Source organism: Drosophila sechellia, chromosome 4 (genome assembly GCF_004382195.2).
Source record: "Drosophila sechellia strain sech25 chromosome 4, ASM438219v1, whole genome shotgun sequence".
Lineage (NCBI taxonomy): Eukaryota > Metazoa > Arthropoda > Insecta > Diptera > Drosophilidae > Drosophila > Drosophila sechellia.
Window position 1 is genome coordinate 1 of NC_045953.1, and position 20,787 is coordinate 20,787.

General features: G+C 39.0%; 2 non-coding genes and 1 pseudogene across 2 annotated transcripts; all 3 read right to left on the minus strand.

The window, feature by feature from the left end:
• Positions 1-2,333: 2,333 nt before the first annotated feature.
• Positions 2,334-10,227, minus strand: LOC116801943 (annotated as a pseudogene).
• Positions 10,228-10,623: 396 nt separating this feature from the next.
• Positions 10,624-10,801, minus strand: LOC116801941. The gene has a single exon (XR_004362318.1). It is a non-coding gene; the product is annotated as a 5.8S ribosomal RNA (ribosomal RNA).
• A 685-nt stretch (positions 10,802-11,486) lies between these two features.
• LOC116801942 lies at positions 11,487-13,466 on the minus strand. Its single transcript, XR_004362319.1, has one exon. It is a non-coding gene; the product is annotated as a small subunit ribosomal RNA (ribosomal RNA).
• Positions 13,467-20,787: the final 7,321 nt, after the last annotated feature.

A 20,787-nucleotide genomic window follows, 5' to 3' on the forward strand; every position in this document is an offset into this window, starting at 1 on the left:
ACTTGACACAATCATTAAAGTCTTTATATTAATTATATGATAGGGACAATATCATATGCGTCACTAAATTGATGACGAGGGTTTGCAACTTGATACAATTCTTTAAAGTCTTATATAAAATTATATGATAAGGACATATCATATGCGTCACTAAATTGATGACGAGGTGTTTGGCAACTTGACACAATTCATTAAAGTCTTTATATTAATTATATGATAGGGAAATATCATATGCGTCACTAAATTGATGACGAGGTGTTTGGCAACTTGACACAATTCATTAAAGTCTTTATATTAATTATATGATAGGACAATATATATGCGTCACTAAATTGATGACGAGGTGTTTGGCAACTTGATCAATTCTTAAGTCTTTATATCAAAATTATTATGATAGGACATATCATATTGCGTCACTAAATTGATGACGAGGTGTTTGGCAACTTGACACAATTCTATTAAAGTTGTTATATTAATTATATGATGGACAATATCATATGCGTCACTAAATTGATGACGAGGTGTTTGCAACTTGATACAATTCTTATAAAGTCTTATATCAAAAATTATATGATAGGGACAATATCATATGCGTCACTAAATTGATGACGAGGTGTTTGGCAACTTGACACATTCATTAAAGTCTTATATAATTATATGATAGGGACAATATCATATGCGTCACTAAATTGATGACGAGGTGTTTGGCAACTTGACACAATCCATTAAAGTCTTTATATTAATTATATGATAGGACAATATCATATGCGTCACTAAATTGATGACGAGGTGTTTGGCAACTTGATACAATCTTTAAAGTCTTTATATCAAATTATATGATAAGGACAATATCATATGCGTCACTAAATTGATGACGAGGTTTTGGCAACTTGACACAATTCATTAAAGTCTTTATATTAATTATATGATAGGGACAATATCATATGCGTCACTAAATTGATGACGAGGTTTGGCAACTTGACACAATTCATTAAAGTCTTATATTAATTATATGATAGGGACAATATCATATGCGTCACTAAATTGATGACGAGGTTTTGGCAACTTGACACATCATTAAAGTCTTTATATTAATTATATGATAGGGACAATATCATATGCGTCACTAAATTGATGACGAGGTGTTTGGCAACTTGAACAATTCTTAAAGTCTTTATATCAATTATATGATAGGACAATATCATATGCGTCACTAAATTGTGACGAGGTGTTTGGCAACTTGAACAATTCTTTAAAGTCTTATATTAAATTATATGATAGGGACAATATCATATGCGTCACTAAATTGATGACGAGGTTTGGCAACTTGAACAATTCATTAAAGTCTTTATATAATTATATGATAGGGACAATATCATATGCGTCACTAAATTGATGACGAGGTGTTTGGCAACTTGAACAATTCTTTAAAGTCTTTATATAAAATTATATGATAGGACAATATCATATGCGTCACTAAATTGATGACGAGGTGTTTGGCAACTTGACACAATCCATTTAAGTCTTTATATTAATTATATGATAGGGACAATATCATATGCGTCACTAAATTGATGACGAGGTGTTTGGCAACTTGATACAATTCTTTAAAGTCTTTATATCAAAAATTATATGATAAGGACAATATCATATGCGTCACTAAATGATGACGAGGTGTTGCAACTTGACACAATTCATTAAAGTCTTTATATTAATTATATGATAGGACAATATCAATGCGTCACTAAATGATGACGAGGTGTTTGGCAACTTGACACAATCCATTAAAGTCTTTATATTAATTATATGATAGGGACAATATCATATGCGTCACTAAATTGATGACGAGGTGTTTGGCAACTTGATTCAATTCTTTAAAGTTTATATCAAAAATTATATGATAAGGACAATATCATATGCGTCACTAAATTGATGACGAGGTGTTTGGCAACTTGACACAATTCATTAAAGTCTGTATATTAATTATATGATAGGGACAATATCATATGCGTCACTAAATTGATGACGAGGTGTTTGGCAACTTGATACAATTCTTTAAGTCTTTATATCAAAAATTATATGATAGGGACAATATCATATGCGTCACTAAATTGATGACGAGGTGTTTGGCAACTTGACACAATTCATTAAAGTCTTTATATTAATTATATGATAGGGACAATATCATATGCGTCACTAAATTGATGACGAGGTGTTTGGCAACTTGACACAATCCATTAAAGTCTTTATATTAATTATATGATAGGGACAATATCATATGCGTCACTAAATTGATGACGAGGTGTTTGGCTACAGGAAAAATCATTTATTTATCGAATCATCAAGCAAAGGATAAGCTTCAGTGGATCGCAGTATGGCAGCTGCTCAACCACTTACAACACCTTGCCTGTTACAAAAGTCGTTTACAATTGATTCTAGGCTTTGTCATTGTATTAAATAATGCTTTTATATGTAACTAGCGCGGCATCAGGTGATCGAAGATCCTCCTAATTTACTATGTTACAAATTACATTGGCATCACATCCATTGTCGTTTATAAAATAAATTATAAACTTTAAATGGTTTAGAAGCCATACAATGCAAATTGCCCCTTATTTATCATTGCAGTCCAGCACGGATACGACCTTAGAGGCGTTCAGGCATAATCCAACGGACGTAGCGTCATACCACTGTTCGCTCGAACAAGTATTGTGCCATTGGTCCGTACCTGCGGTTCCTCTTGTACTACGCATGAATGCTGTCGCAACAACGTTTTGTCATTAGTAGGGTAAAACTAACCTGTCTCACGACGGTCTAAACCCAGCTCACGTTCCTTGCATGGGTGAACAATCCAACGCTTGGTGAATTTTGCTTCACAATGATAGGAAGAGCCGACATCGAAGGATCAAAAAGCGACGTCGCTATGAACGCTTGGCCGCCACAAGCCAGTTATCCCTATGGTAACTTTTCTGACACCTCTTGTTAAAAACTCTTTAAACCAAAAGGATCGATAGGCCGAGCTTTTGCTGTCCCTGTGTGTACTGAACACCGAGATCAAGTCAGCATTTGCCCTTTTGCTCTATGTGTGGTTTCTGTCTGCACTGAGCTGGCCTTGGGACACCTCCGTTATTATTTGAGAGATGTACCGCCCCAGTCAAACTCCCTACCTGGCAATGTCCTTGAATTGGATCATACCTGAGTAATTGGAGTTATACCAAATTTTCAAATCAAAAATACATAAATGCATCGTTTTATTAAAGAATTTGTTTGCGATTATATAACAAACTCGTGATACTTTGATCAAGAAGCTTGCATCAAAACCCAATACCATAAGATATAATAAATATATCCGTATAATGGCTAGGAAATGATACACGTTCCATTTAATCAAGTAAGTAAGGAAACAATAAGAGTAGTGGTATTTCATTGACGATACCAAACCGAGGTCTAATATCTCCCACTTATTCTACACCTCTTATGTCTCCTTACACTGCCAGATTAGAGTCAAGCTCAAAAGGTCTTCTTTCCCCGCTAATTATTCCAAGCCCGTTCCCTTGGCTGTGGTTTCGCTAGATAGTAGATAGGACAGTGACTTTCGGACCTCTCCGAACTTGTTTTACGTGGCGTGTTCCACACTGAAGGGATTACAACCACGACACCCTGAACACCACAAGTGGTGCATGTATCAACATGGTGCATGAGTCTGGATACGCCAGACAAACGTCCCGGACTGGAAGCTATAGCTATGTACATAGCGACCACCCCGGTAGCAATTCGAGTACTTGCTTGCCGGGCAAGCACTCCCCCTTGCTGAGGAGCGAGATCTACCTAAAATCTCTACTGATCTCTGGGTCACAGCACCCGAGTTTTGCGCAACTAGCACCGTAACTCAAACGTCGAACACGAAGGCTCTACCCGCGATATGGGTATCAACCACAGCCGTAGGAATCTCGTTAATCCATTCATGCGCGTCACTAATTAGATGACGAGGCATTTGGCTATTTTTTTTTTTTTTTTTTTTTTTTTTGATCGCGGAGGTATGGAAATCTATCGAAAGATACTAGGTCTGTCAACACTTCAGTTTCCTAGCATGCACGATTCATTGCTCTATCTGAACCGAAGTTCCGCAACGCCTACGTACTAAAACCATCCTCATAGCCAATTTATATATTACCATTATTTGCGATGTTTATGCCTTTATTGATGTTATGCCAAGACAGCAAGCAAATGTTTTGAACCAAACGTTTTAGCTAAGTCCAATCTCGGGAAAACCCGCTCAGGTACATGAACTGTTTAAAACAACCGAGACTGCCTCTCATAACCTGGACGCTAATGATATGACTATCATATTTGCTGAGGAGACCCTTCGCTATCAATCTTTTAACGGATTGACCACTCCAGATCCCCCTCCAGTTCAGGGTGGCAGAATGGAATTCAATGTCACCTGCGGCTTCGAATCTGCGACGCAACTCAGTTCGTATGTCCGGTCTGTCGTATCTATTGATTTTGCGCTGGTGTGCATCATCCATAGAGTGTCCGTCTGTCACAATTTGTATGTCGATCACATCAATGTGATTTTGTCGTAGTGCCACCAGGTCTGGTTTATTAAGACCGGATTCGCACTGCAGACTTGGTTCAACAATGACTACGCAGCCTCTCTCCTCAAGTCCCCGCTTGATTCGATTTACTACGCAGTTGTGTCTAGCTATGCGCCTCCCATGCGATCGTAACATTTTTGCATAATATGGTTTGTTGTTTCGGGAGCGTCACATCCTGCACGACACTGTCGTTCCAATTCGTGCCTTCCCCTTGTAGTACGAGACTTCGTGGGTAGGGCATTTATCCGCAGACGAATACCGTCTATATATTCCTTTCCTGTTAGTAAACGCGTGGGTTGATTAACCCACCCGTGTTGCGGGCCCCAATGGCCTGCTTCACGGAGTCCGCTACCATCAACTGAGAGGTACAATTTGTTCGCCCAATATTTTTCTATTGCCGGACGCGATAACAATTCATTTTGTTCTGCTAATAATCTATCTCGGGCCCGTTGTTTTTCTGCTTCGAGGAAAGAGCTGGCTACCTCGTTTTGCGTGAGGTGAGGCCATTTAATATTACTCAAACGTCTTAGCCTTAACATTGGAGCTACCCATCTAAGTGATGGAATTCCGAGACCTCCACTTTTTGGGGGTGCGTGAATGAATGCTATCGGTATATCCAGCGGAAGATTTAGCCATCTTCGCACATAGTATCGTATTAGTTTGTCAGTTTTCGTAGGATGCCTATCGCCACACTCCCAAGGGCTAACTTGTGATAGAGCTGTGGGATAAGGACAGTCCTAAGGGCGAACATCCTCTGTTGTGGTTTGAGGGGGGCCTTTGTCAATCTTTGTAGCTTCGGACCAATGTCCTCGGCCGGATTGCATCGAACCCTCCCGGTTGCAGTGAAGTTGATGCCTAAGTACTTCCACTCGTCCGTTCGCTTCAATGATGGAATCTCCCTTGAGCCTACGTAAAAGCTCTGTGCCTCTAGCACGGTACACTTCTGTTTCGGCTGGCCCTTAATGCCAACGGTAAAACATTTGTCGGCATTAAGTTTGAGGCCGACGAGAGATAGAAAATCCAACGTTCTGTCCAACAATACTTGAAGTCCCATTCGAGTTTCAGCAAATAGTACCAAATCATCTGCAAACGCGGCCGCGTTAGTAATGGCATTTCCGACTCTGGCACCAATTTCGCTGGGTAGGTTTCTAAGTAACCTGTCCATTACCAAGTTAAATAGAATAGGAGACAAAGGGTCACCCTGCTTCACCTCTAGCAGGACGAATTCCTCTGAACTCCAACCGTCCCCATTGAGACTGGTACCGCCACCCTCGTACGTATTCTGTACGTAGTCAACGAAGCCCTTTGGCGCACCATAAGCACGTAAGGTGTCATATATAGATGCATGCGATAAAGAATCGAATGCCTTGCTTACATCTAAATTTGCAATGTAGCAAGATCTAAAGTGCTTATGGCTATGCCTCAAGACTAAGTCAACTATCGTCGCGTTATCGGCACATCCGTCGGTAGGTAAGAAGCCCCGCTGGCGCGGGTCCCAATTGATTGATGAGTTCAACCGGGTGCCAATATTGCATTTAGCTGTCTTACCAGGACTGAAGGCACCGATATTGGACGAAAGTCTTGCGGTCGCTTCGCCGTCACCGTCTTCGGGATGAAGACGGTTCTGGCCAGTCGGATAGAGTGTGGTAGATTGCCGCACCATAGAATTAGGTTCATTATTCGCAACATAATACCTGACGGCACCTCCCTGGCTGTTTTTGGAGTTATCCCGTCAGGCCCCGGAGATGAAGATAATGAGATTCTTGATGCCCGAAGGTCGTGCTCTGTAATAGCAGACCAAACCCTCTCAAGCGAGTGATCCATTTGTATCACTTCTCTACTGCAAGAGCTTGGGCTAGGCTGAGTCATTACTTCTCTCCAGTAAGGAACCATTACTTCTTGGCTTGGCATTACCGACTCATCAGTTCCATTTAGCAAGGACTTATGCATCTTCCTTTATGCTTATCCCAGTTACGCTGGACGACAGCATACTGCTGCCTTCTGCTTTCTCTCCTATTTCGAGGCCTCCGAGGAGGTCTCGTCAGAGTGTGACGTACACCCTGTGCCGGAAAAATTCCTAGGAGATATAGCGATAAGCATTGGAGAGTGGTTTCCTTTCCCTCGAGCTCTGCCCTGTCAATGATCGTTTGTAGCTCTTGGGCTCTCCATTTGGAATGGCATTCTACGGGGCTATACCCACGCAGTGTCCGCAAAATTTCCCTGTTCGACTGTTCGGAGGGTGTGATTGGAGTTGTTTCTGATGTTGTTACTTGGTGGTTTTGCTCACTTCTACTAGGGCGGCGCCTTATGGTTAGATTTGCAACTTCCGGGACGAGAGCTGATTGCCTTCTTATCTGCTCTATTTTCTCCTTATAATCGCCCCTTTGTCTTAGCTTTTTGATGGCTTCGACGCTGCGGTTTGCAAAATACACCGCTAGTTGCTTGTTTATGTGTTTATGTCCATTTGCTGTGAGCTCAACCTCCTTTCTCGCCATCATCCACTTCTCTTCCTCACTCCACCTTGCCTTTATATCGACACGTCGACGTTCTTCATCAAGTTCGTCTGGGTGCCGAGATCGCATGTGAACACCGAGTCCTCTCTTGCTGTTAAAGGACCGGCCACATACTGTGCAGGGTACCCTAGATAGAGTAGCCGCTGCGTTTGGTTCATATTGGTCCTCCGGGAAGATGTCCACGGAGGGTCGGGTCGTCATCAGATTGCGTAAATTGCTCCGAGGCTCGTTATTTCTATTTGTAGTTCCAATATGAATAAATTTCCTCTGGGGAACCAACCCATCGGAAAAGTTTTGCCGCTCAAATTAGCTGCTAAACAAGTTTAGCATTACCGGGGACCACCACGAGGAGGTTTTGAGTCGACTTGAGTAAAGGAGAGACTTGTGAGTTACAGAGTAAAATTCCCCTTCCGCACACCATATGATATGACTTACGAATTACAGAAAAATACTCCCCCTCTGCTCGCAATTACCCCTGATCCCCTAAGAGTCATAGTTACTCCCGCCGTTGACCCGCGCTTACTTGAATTTCTTCACTTTGACATTCAGAGCACTGGGCAGAAATCACATTGTGTCAACACCCGCTAGGGCCATCACAATGCTTTGTTTTAATTAGACAGTCGGATTCCCCAAGTCCGTGCCAGTTCTGAATTGATTGTTAATTGATAATCGTTATAATTGATAAGAACTAATTGGTTTAACCCAAATAGTATTCTTAAAAATTTTAGCAAGAAAGTTCCACAATTGGCTACGTAACTAAACTATCCGGGGAACAAGTAACTAACATAAATGCTAGAAACTCTATTTACCCAGAACGAGCACATAAACCATGTTATTGTTTCCCAATCAAGCCCGACTATCTCAATCTTCAGAGCCAATCCTTATCCCGAAGTTACGGATCTAATTTGCCGACTTCCCTTACCTACATTATTCTATCGACTAGAGACTCTTCACCTTGGAGACCAGCTGCGGATATTGGTACGGCCTGTTGAGAAGTTTGCGTGTCCCCACCATAAATTTTCAAGGTCCGAGGAGAAAATATCGACACAACAGTATATGTCATGCTCTTCTAGCCCATCTACCATATCTCTCTGCGAAAGACTTCCATGGTAGTACGGCTATAAAACAGAAAAGAAAACTCTTCCGATATCTCTCGACGGCTTCTTTATGGTCGTTCCTGTTGCCAGGATGAGCACGAGGCCCATATTTAATAACAAACGGATACTCAACAGGTTACGGAATTGGAACCGTATTCCCTTTCGTTCAAAATTTTTCAAGTGTATTATATTCGCTTTGTTTATATAGTTAGGCATTTTTGTTTTACTTGAAAATTTTCGGCTTTCGCCTTGAACTTAGGACCGACTAACTCGTGATCAACCACTGTTCACACGAAACCCTTCTCCACTTCAGTCCTCCAAGGTCTCATTCGATTATTTGCTACTACCACCAAGATCTGTACCAATGGCAGCTCCATGCAGGCTTACGCCAAACACTTCTACGCATACCATTGTACCTTCCTACTCACTAAAGTTTCAAAATTTATATCACAAGTAATATAAATCATCTACTTTAGCGGTAATGTATAGGTATACAACTTAAGCGCCATCCATTTTAAGGGCTAGTTGCTTCGGCAGGTGAGTTGTTACACACTCCTTAGCGATTTCGACTTCCATGATCACCGTCCTGCTGTTTTAAGCAACCAACGCCTTTCATGGTATCTGCATGAGTTGTTAATTTGGGCACCGTAACATTACATTCATCCCACAGCGCCAGTTCTGCTTACCAAAAGTGGCCCACTGGGCACATTATATCATAACCTTGAACTTCATATCAAGAAAGTTAAGGTTCTTACCCATTTAAAGTTTGAGAATAGGTTAAGATCGTTTCGACCCTAAGGCCTCTAATCATTCGCTTTACCAGATAAGATTATTTTATATAATATTAAAATGCACCAGCTATCCTGAGGGAAACTTCGGAAGGAACCAGCTACTAGATGGTTCGATTGGTCTTTCGCCCCTATACTCAATTCTGACAATCGATTTGCACGTCAGAACTGTTTCGGTCTTCCATCAGGGTTTCCCCTGACTTCAACCTGATCAAGTATAGTTCACCATCTTTCGGGTCACAGCATATATGCTCAAGGTACGTTCCAGTTAGAGGCATAAATAATATAAATATACATTATACATAACTATATAGAACGCCCCGGGATTGTGTTAATTAGCTATAAATAGCTAAAAAACTAATCCATTATTAGTCAAGTTAATTACGCTATTAGGTTTACATCCCAATAACTTGCACATATGTTAGACTCCTTGGTCCGTGTTTCAAGACGGGTCCCGAAGGTATCCTGAATCTTTCGCATTGTTAATCATACAAGAGCATATAATAAACACAAAAATCAATGATAATTATGCCATTATATAATTCCGAAAAATTAACGCTCTGTAATAATATAAATCTATCAGCACTTTATCAAATTAATAACATTTATTCTGTGTTAAAATGCAAGCAATTTAATTGGAATAAACTATAAGTTATATTTTATGATAAATTTGGGATATGCTAATAGATTACAATGTCCTTATATGGAAAAAATGCACATTATTCTTAATAATATTATTTAAATATTACAATTTTAATGATGAATTTTCCATAACGGATATTCAGGTTCATCGGGCTTAACCTCTAAGCAGTTTCACGTACTGTTTAACTCTCTATTCAGAGTTCTTTTCAACTTTCCCTCACGGTACTTGTTTACTATCGGTCTCATGGTTATATTTAGTTTTAGATGGAGTTTACCACCCACTTAGTGCTGCACTATCAAGCAACACGACTCTTTGGAAACATCATCTAGCAATCATTAACGTTATACGGGCCTGGCACCCTCTATGGGTAAATGGCCTCATTTAAGAAGGACTTAAATCATTAATTTCTCATACTAGAATATTGACGCTCCATACACTGCATCTCACATTTGCCATATAGACAAAGTGACTTAGTGCTGAACTGTTTTCTTTTCGCTCGCCGCTACTAAGAAAATCCTTGTTAGTTTCTTTTCCTCCCCTAATTAATATGCTTAAATTCAGGGGGTAGTCCCATATGAGTTGAGGTTGTATATATAACTATATTTTGCCATAAATTCTTTATATATAAATGATAAAACAATCAATTAAATTCGTTATAAATAGTTCCAATAGTTCTTGTAAGCAAAGTCATTTTTTATCCATTTAACGAACCAACGAAGAATAATAACAAAACCAAGATTTTTCTTTTTCCGAATCATTAATAAGAGACAATTCTAGATGAAAAATATTTCAATTTTTTATGCTAGACATTTCTCAGTATTATTTGATTGAAAAAGAAAAATATTTCTCTTCGTTTTTCACATTCAAATGTGAGATAATGTTTTTCATTTCTTTTTAATATTATGAATAAAATCATTATTTAATCCAATAATATACCATATGCTTATAAAAAATTTATAAAACAACTTAATTAGCATAGTCTTACAACCCTCAACCATATGTAGTCCAAGCAGCACTATAAAATTAATTAAAGTACATAACAGCATGGACTGCGATATGCGTTCAAAATGTCGATGTTCATGGTCCTGCAGTTCACACGATGACGCACAGTTTGCTGCGTTCTTCATCGACCCATGAGCCGAGTGATCCACCGCTTAGAGTTTTATAATTCAATTTTATATAATGTCAATATTGTTTTTATTGAAAGAAATTAAAAATACACCATTTTACTGGCATATATCAATTCCTTCAATAAATTTATTTTTTATACCTAAAATAAATGTTGCGAAATGTCTTAGTTTCATATAAGCATTATGTATCATAATAATCTGGTTATGGTTTGCTATTTTGGGTGACACATACTGCAAAATTTATATAAAACATTAACCTGATGGATGACAGGTACAAACATTGTATATTTTAGGTTGTTGCATTAGCCAACGTATGCTCATAACATAGATGAACAATACATATTCGCAACGCGTGTATATTATGGTCCATATACACACACACTTATTTTGATTACCACACATTCAAAATTATTTTTATTTTAATTCGACTTCTACTTTCGAATTTAGTTTAGTTTCTTCGATTTCCATTTTCGAGAATTTGTTTTTATAGGAAACGCCGTTGTTGTAGTAAGTACTGCCACAAATACGCACAGCAACATTAATAATGTTAAAGTCTTTTTATGAGGTTGTCAAGCCCACATATAAAATAAAAGCCATCTTCATTTATTTTGACTTTAACTTTGATTCCGTGGAATCATTTTGTAATATTTTTATTTTGGTAAATTGTATTTATTTGTATTATAACAAATATTTATTAACGATAAGGATATTATACAATAATGATCCTTCCGCAGGTTCACCTACGGAAACCTTGTTACGACTTTTACTTCCTCTAAATAATCAAGTTCGGTCAACTTTTGCGAAACAACCGTAACACGCAAGGCGTCACAGTGATCACGTCCGGAGACCTCACTAAATAATTCAATCGGTAGTAGCGACGGGCGGTGTGTACAAAGGGCAGGGACGTAATCAATGCGAGTTAATGACTCACACTTACTGGGAATTCCAAGTTCATGTGAACAGTTTCAGTTCACAATCCCAAGCATGAAAGTGGTTCAGCGGTTTACCCGGACCTCTCGGTCTAGGAAATACACGTTGTAGCGCGCGTGCAGCCCAGGACATCTAAGGGCATCACAGACCTGTTATTGCTCAATCTCATTATTGCTAGACGCAATTTGTCCATTTAAGAAGCTAGTGTCCTTATAATGGGACAAACCAACAGGTACGGCTCCACTTACATAAACACATTCAAACACAATAAACATTTTACTGCCACCATGAATGAAGGCTACATAAGCTTCAGCACCATAATCCTGAAGATATCTATTTAATATATTTGAGTCTCGTTCGTTATCGGAATTAACCAGACAAATCACTCCACGAACTAAGAACGGCCATGCACCACCACCCATAGATTCGAGAAAGAGCTATCAATCTGTCTTACACACTTATGTTCGGACCTGGTAAGTTTTCCCGTGTTGAGTCAAATTAAGCCGCAGGCTCCACTCCTGGTGGTGCCCTTCCGTCAATTCCTTTAAGTTCAGCTTTGCAACCATACTTCCCCCGGAGCCCAAAAGCTTTGGTTTCCCGGGAAGCGACTGAGAGAGCCATAAAAGTAGCTACACCCAATTGCTAGCTGGCATCGTTTATGGTTAGAACTAGGGCGGTATCTGATCGCCTTCGAACCTCTAACTTTCGTTCTTGATTAATGAAAACATCTTTGGCAAATGCTTTCGCTTAAGTTAGTCTTACGACGGTCCAAGAATTTCACCTCTCGCGTCGTAATACTAATGCCCCCAAACTGCTTCTATTAATCATTACCTCTTGATCTGAAAACCAATGAAAGCAGAACAGAGGTCTTATTTCATTATCCCATGCACAGAATATTCAGGCATTTGAAGCCTGCTTTAAGCACTCTAATTTGTTCAAAGTAATAGTACCGGCCCACAATAACACTCGTTTAAGAGCACTAGTGCAGGTTTTTAAATAGGAGGAACATATGAAAAAATACAAGTATTTAATCACATATAAGAACTCCACCGGTAATACGCTTACATACATAAGGTATAGTACTAACCACAATTGTAAGTTGTACTACCCGTATGAAGCACAAGTTCAACTACGAACGTTTTAACCGCAACAACTTTAATATACGCTATTGGAGCTGGAATTACCGCGGCTGCTGGCACCAGACTTGCCCTCCAATTGGTCCTTGTTAAAGGATTTAAAGTGTACTCATTCCAATTACAGGGCTCGGATATGAGTCCTGTATTGTTATTTTTCGTCACTACCTCCCCGAGCTGGGAGTGGGTAATTTACGCGCCTGCTGCCTTCCTTAGATGTGGTAGCCGTTTCTCAGGCTCCCTCTCCGGAATCGAACCCTGATTCCCCGTTACCCGTTGCAACCATGGTAGTCCTAGATACTACCATCAAAAGTTGATAGGGCAGACATTTGAAAGATCTGTCGTCGGTACAAGACCATACGATCTGCATGTTATCTAGAGTTCAACCAATATAACGATCTTGCGATCGCTTGGTTTTAGCCTAATAAAAGCACATGTCCCATAAGGTTCATGTTTTAATTGCATGTATTAGCTCTAGAATTACCACAGTTATCCAAGTAACTGTTAACGATCTAAGGAACCATAACTGATATAATGAGCCTTTTGCGGTTTCACTTTTAATTCGTGTGTACTTAGACATGCATGGCTTAATCTTTGAGACAAGCATATAACTACTGGCAGGATCAACCAGAATAATGTTTTTCCTTCATATTCCATTCATATTTTTTGAATCGAAATAAGCAATATAATAGATATATAGATTTTTCACTTTATATAATTCCATGATTTTTATTATATTGAATAAAATTCAATATTTCGCCTTTGGGTAAAATTTTAAATATATAAATATAAGTAAAAAATCTATTCGATTACGGCCATTTTTATATAGCATTCGTATCCATATTTTCATTTTTAATTTATACTTGTTTTACCAATATAACAAGAATTTCATATAATTATTGTAATATACATGTTTCTATAATTTTATCTTTTTATATATACATATTTCATTATAAAATATCATTTTATTTCCAACATACATAATTATTGTATCCACACATGTACAATTTTTGTTTAACCAATATAAATATTAAGTTAAATCATTTGCATTTTGAAGATAAATTTAAAATTTATCTCTTTTCATATATCTCTCTGGTAATATATAACATAAAACCAAGCGCATATGATAATATTTCCACATTTAATATATAATTTTATATTTCTTTCATAAGAATCCATATTTGTATTATACCGTAACGATATAATAATCCAACTATACGGCAGGTAATAAATTAATATTTGCCTGCCTCCAAAAATTAACGATAATATATGGAAACGATTTGTTATTCTATATATAATAGAAACTTGACTTTTGTTTCAACGATATTATCTAAAAAGCGTATATTCCTATTATCCGCGGAGCCAAGTCCCGTGTTCTATAGAACTGAGAAACAAATTTGTACGGATAATAATATACTTTATTTTATGTAACCAATATAAACATAATCCGAAATAAATATTTCGAATAATGCGGGAGGTCGGCAACCACTGCCTACCTATAGTAGTTTTTGAACCCGCTGTCCTCAAAGCGGGTATTTTCAATTCCGTTTGCCACCCAACATACGGTCTATTCTCTTATATATTAAGAGATTATAGGAACATTTCATTTTTTTTCCATTATTCATATATAATATGATTATTTTTTTTTTTTTATACATATAATAAATATTAATTTTTATATGTTTATTATTTAATTTACTCATATTATTGCCAAAATCATATTTTTTTTTTTTTTTTTTTTTTTTTGGATATATTAATTTAAAACTGTCCTTCGCGGACAATCATTAAATTTGATGACTAAACTTAACGGTAGAGAATTAATTGATTACATAAATTGTTGCGAAACTATACAATAACTGTCGATATTGTATGTATGAAGTATATAATAATGTATGTGTATAATTTAATTTAATTTGCGTGTCTAATCCCAGAGAGGTCCAAAGGGTGTGATCGGTGCAGCCTCCTGGTGCGTTGACTGGTGTCCATCAGGTCTTGTGCCAGGTTGTTTGGGTGGTCTTGAAGCCTCTGCATGTACTGCCTGCTGCTTTTCTTAATCTCATCCTTCACCCAGGGGAAGCTGAGGACCTCGTGTATAGTGGCATTATCGTGGAAAGGGTGAGCGTTTGTGACTGTGCGGAGCGTTTTGTTTTCGAATGTCTGGATAATGTTGATGTTACTTTTCGATGCAGTGCCCCACAGTTGAATGCCATACGTCCAGATTGGCCTTATGATCGCTTTGTAGATAAGGAGCTTAGTGGAAGTCGGTAGCTTAGATTGTCTGCCCATCAGCCAGTAGAATTCACGGACTCGGTTCTCCGCCTGTTTCCGCTTCTTTAGCAGGTGTGGTCTCCATGTAAGTCTCCTGTCCAGTGTAAAGCCAAGATAATTTGGATTGGCTACCTCTGGGATTGGGAACCCGTTGAAACTAACTGGTGGGCAAGTGCCGCGTCTAGTTGCGAAGGTGGTAGCGGTTGACTTGTCGCTGTTTACCGATATATTCCATCTCGTGTGCCACGTGTTCAGTAGATCTAGTTGCTCCTGCATAGTCTGGGAGGCCTCTGCTGGGGTATCTGCTGTTGTTAGGAACGCAGTATCATCGGCGTAAGTGGCTGCCATAATGTACTGGCTCGGTATCACCGGCAGGTCAGCCGTATACGCGTTGTAGAGGAGCGGACCGAGAACGCTTCCTTGGGGAACTCCTGCACGGGCTTCTTTGACGTCTGAGCGCGTTTCTCCACACCTGACGGCGAATCTTCTGCCCTCCAAGAACGATTTTAAGAACTTGAAATATGGCTGGGGCAGGCCGTTTTTGAGCTTTAGGAGGAGACCGGGGTGCCAAACACGATCAAAGGCTTGCTTAATGTCCAGCATTACTGCTAGGCAGTATTTCTTATTCTCAAAGGCGTCCAGGATATATTGCGCTACTCGGTGGCCTTGCTCTGGTGTCCCGTGGCGGCGCCTAAAGCCAAACTGGTGATCAGGGATCAGACCAGCCTCCTCAATCACCGGCAATACTCTGGTCAAAAATACTCTTTCGAGTATCTTGGAGAGTACTGGTAGTAGGCTGATCGGGCGGTAGGAGGCGGGATTGGCTTCGTGTTTACCAGGCTTCAGGATCATAACTACTTCGGCGCGTTTCCATGATGAAGGGAAGTGCCCCAATTGCAAGCACTTATTTATTATGGTCGTGATTAGTGACTTGCTAATAGGGGGGAGGAGTTTTAAAGCAATGGCATTGATGGCATCATCGCCTGGAGCCTTGTGGTTACCCATTGCCGCTATTAAATTGCTGATTTCCTCTTCCGTGGCCTGGGGTATCGACTCGGAGTCAAAGAGAGGTTCTGACAGGAGCCTGGCTGTTTCGGCTGCTTCATTTGGGGAACATCGATTGGCTGGTGTGAAGACTTCCTCCAAGTGCTCGGCGAATGCGTTGGCTCTTTCGGTCTCAGTTCTGCACCATGAGTTGTCTTGTCTTCTGATGGGCGGGATCCTCTTCAGTGGCCTCTTGATGCGCTTGGTAACATTCCACAGGTTGTGGTGGGGATCACCCGGCGCGAGATTACCAACAAAGCTGTCGAGGGCCTCCTTCCTTAGCCTGACCAGAGTTTCCTTCAGCTCCTTGGTGGCTCTGTTGAGAGCTGTTTTGTCTCTAGGGTTCCTGGAGAGGAACCAAACCCGTCGGAGACGCCTTTTCTCTGACTTGAGCTCATTAACCCGAGGATTCCAAAAGTGGACGTCTCTACTTCTGTCCCTCGTTTGGTTAGAGAACCTTGGAGCAGCATAAGTTGCTGCCTCCTGAATTTGCGAGGTGAGGTTCACAACGGCCGCATCTATAAGTTCAGGGGTATCCAATGGTGGATTAGTGACTGTCGAGTTGTTCAGCCAGTGGTGGTATTTGCTGATGTCGGACGTTTTGAAGATTAACTTTTTACCCGCGGATCTCAACATGGCTGAGGCGTAGACCGAAACGGCAATGGCACTATGGTCCGAGAGAAGGTCTTCCACCTCCCTGGTCTGGATTCTTGCCGGGTCCAGGCCGCCAGAGATCGCAAAGTCCAAGATGTCTGGAGTTTTTGCAGGGTCAGTGGGCCAGTATGTTGGCGTCCCAGTTCCGTGGCAATTGAGGTTGCGGGAGAGAACCTGCCTGCATAGCGCGCGTCCTTTTGGATTGCATACTCTGGAACCCCACCAAGTGTGCTTGGCGTTAAAGTCACCTCCTATGACGAATTTGGGGCCGAGGCTGTCCAAAAGCGAAGAGAAGCAATCGTCCGTGGCTCTAAATCTGGGTGGGCAGTAGGCAGCAGCTAAGGTAATGTCTCCGTGGGTGGTGCTTACCGATATTCGGGCGCATTGCACCCAATCCTCTTGAATTGGTGGTTGGGTGTCGAATTTGATGCTGCTGCGAATAAGGATGGCGGCGCCGCCGCGTGCTGAACCATTAGGGTGGATGGCTGACACGAGGTCATACCCCCTTAAGGTGAAGTAGGACCTGTCTGAAAAATGGGTTTCGGATATGAGGAGAATATCTGCTTGGTTGGTCTTGCAATAAAGCTCGACCTCTGGCCTGTTGTTGATCAGGCCGTTTGCGTTCCAGATGGTTATGTCTAGTGCTGATTGCATAGGGACTTACAGACGGTTGCCATCATCTGATTCATTTGACTCATTACCTTCTCCATCATCTGATTCGTTTGACTCATCGCCTTCTCCATCATTTTTTCAAACATGGCTTCCATTCTGCCCATTATTGTTTCCATCAGGTTGTCAAAATTGGCCTGAGTATGAGGGATGGCATGTGTCTCATCAGTTGCCTGCTTGACAGCGTTGGCAAAACTAACGTTAGGAGTAACCTTGCTGCTGCTCACAGTGTAATGGGCGCGTGGGGCTGAAGCCAGCTTTGGAGCGAGCATGCTTTTGGCCTTCTTATATGCGGGACAACCTTTATATGAATACATATGTTTTGAACAATATGAGAGGTCGGCAACCACTGCCTACCTATAGTAGTTTTTGAACCCTCTGTCGTAATTCCGGTCGTTTACACTACTATACCCTCTCACTATAATGGCTTTTCTCTATAATACTAAGAGAATATGGGAATATCTCAGCATTTTTTCCCATATACATATAATAATTAACCATTTTCATATGTATATTATTTAATTTAATCATATAATTGCCAAAATCATATGAATACATAAGTTTTGAACAATATGAGAGGTCGGCAACCACTGCCTACCTATAGTAGTTTTTGAACCCTCTGTCGTAATTCCGGTCGTTTACACTACTATACCCTCTCACTATAATGGATTTTCTCTATAATACTAAGAGAATGTGGGAATATTTCAGCATTTTTTTCCCTTATACATATAATAATTAATCATTTTCATATGTATATTATTTAATTTACTCATATAATTGCCAAATTCATATGAATACATAAGTTTTGAACAATATGAGAGGTCGGCAACCACTGCCTACCTATAGTAGTTTTTGAACCCTCTGTCGTAATTCCGGTCGTTTACACTACTATACCCTCTCACTATAATGGATTTTCTCTATAATACTAAGAGAATGTGGGAATATTTCAGCATTTTTTCCCTTATACATATAATAATTAATCATTTTCATATGTATATTATTTAATTTACTCATACAATTGCCAAAATCATATGAATACATAAGTTTTGAACAATATGAGAGGTCGGCAACCACTGCCTACCTATAGTAGTTTTTGAACCCTCTGTCGTAATTCCGGTCGTTTACACTACTATACCCTCTCACTATAATGGATTTTCTCTATAATACTAAGAGAATGTGGGAATATTTCAGCATTTTTTCCCTTATACATATAATAATTAATCATTTTCATATGTATATTATTTAATTTACTCATACAATTGCCAAAATCATATGAATACATAAGTTTTGAACAATATGAGAGGTCGGCAACCACTGCCTACCTATAGTAGTTTTTGAACCCTCTGTCGTAATTCCGGTCGTTTACACTACTATACCCTCTCACTTAAATGGCTTTTCTCTATAATACTAAGAGAATATGGGAATATCTCAGCATTTTTTCCCATATACATATAATAATTAACCATTTTCATATGTATATTATTTAATTTAATCATATAATTGCCAAAATCATATGAATACATAAGTTTTGAACAATATGAGAGGTCGGCAACCACTGCCTACCTATAGTAGTTTTTGAACCCTCTGTCGTAATTCCGGTCGTTTACACTACTATACCCTCTCACTATAATGGATTTTCTCTATAATACTAAGAGAATGTGGGAATATTTCAGCATTTTTTCCCTTATACATATAATAATTAATCATTTTCATATGTATATTATTTAATTTACTCATACAATTGCCAAAATCATATGAATACATAAGTTTTGAACAATATGAGAGGTCGGCAACCACTGCCTACCTATAGTAGTTTTTGAACCCTCTGTCGTAATTCCGGTGGTTTACACTACTATACCCTCTCACTTAAATGGCTTTTCTCTATAATACTAAGAGAATATGGGAATATCTCTGCATTTTTTCCCATATACATATAATAATTAATCATTTTCATATGTATATTATTTAATTTACTCATATAATTGCCAAAATCATATGAATACATAAGTTTTGAACAATATGAGAGGTCGGCAACCACTGCCTACCTATAGTAGTTTTTGAACCCTCTGTCGTAATTCCGGTCGTTTACACTACTATACCCTCTCACTATAATGGATTTTCTCTATAATACTAAGAGAATGTGGGAATATTTCAGCATTTTTTCCCTTATACATATAATAATTAATCATTTTCATATGTATATTATTTAATTTACTCATACAATTGCCAAAATCATATGAATACATAAGTTTTGAACAATATGAGAGGTCGGCAACCACTGCCTACCTATAGTAGTTTTTGAACCCTCTGTCGTAATTCCGGTCGTTTACACTACTATACCCTCTCACTTAAATGGCTTTTCTCTATAATACTAAGAGAATATGGGAATATCTCAGCATTTTTTCCCATATACATATAATAATTAACCATTTTCATATGTATATTATTTAATTTAATCATATAATTGCCAAAATCATATGAATACATAAGTTTTGAACAATATGAGAGGTCGGCAACCACTGCCTACCTATAGTAGTTTTTGAACCCTCTGTCGTAATTCCGGTCGTTTACACTACTATACCCTCTCACTATAATGGATTTTCTCTATAATACTAAGAGAATGTGGGAATATTTCAACATTTTTTCCCTTATACATATAATAATTAATCATTTTCATATGTATATTATTTAATTTACTCATACAATTGCCAAAATCATATGAATACATAAGTTTTGAACAATATGAGAGGTCGGCAACCACTGCCTACCTATAGTAGTTTTTGAACCCTCTGTCGTAATTCCGGTGGTTTACACTACTATACCCTCTCACTTAAATGGCTTTTCTCTATAATACTAAGAGAATATGGGAATATCTCTGCATTTTTTCCCATATACATATAATAATTAATCATTTTCATATGTATATTATTTAATTTACTCATACAATTGCCAAAATCATATGAATACATAAGTTTTGAACAATATGAGAGGTCGGCAACCACTGCCTACCTATAGTAGTTTTTGAACCCTCTGTCGTAATTCCGGTCGTTTACACTACTATACCCTCTCACTATAATGGATTTTCTCTATAATACTAAGAGAATGTGGGAATATTTCAGCATTTTTTCCCTTATACATATAATAATTAATCATTTTCATATGTATATTATTTAATTTACTCATACAATTGCCAAAATCATATGAATACATAAGTTTTGAACAATATGAGAGGTCGGCAACCACTGCCTACCTATAGTAGTTTTTGAACCCTCTGTCGTAATTCCGGTCGTTTACACTACTATACCCTCTCACTATAATGG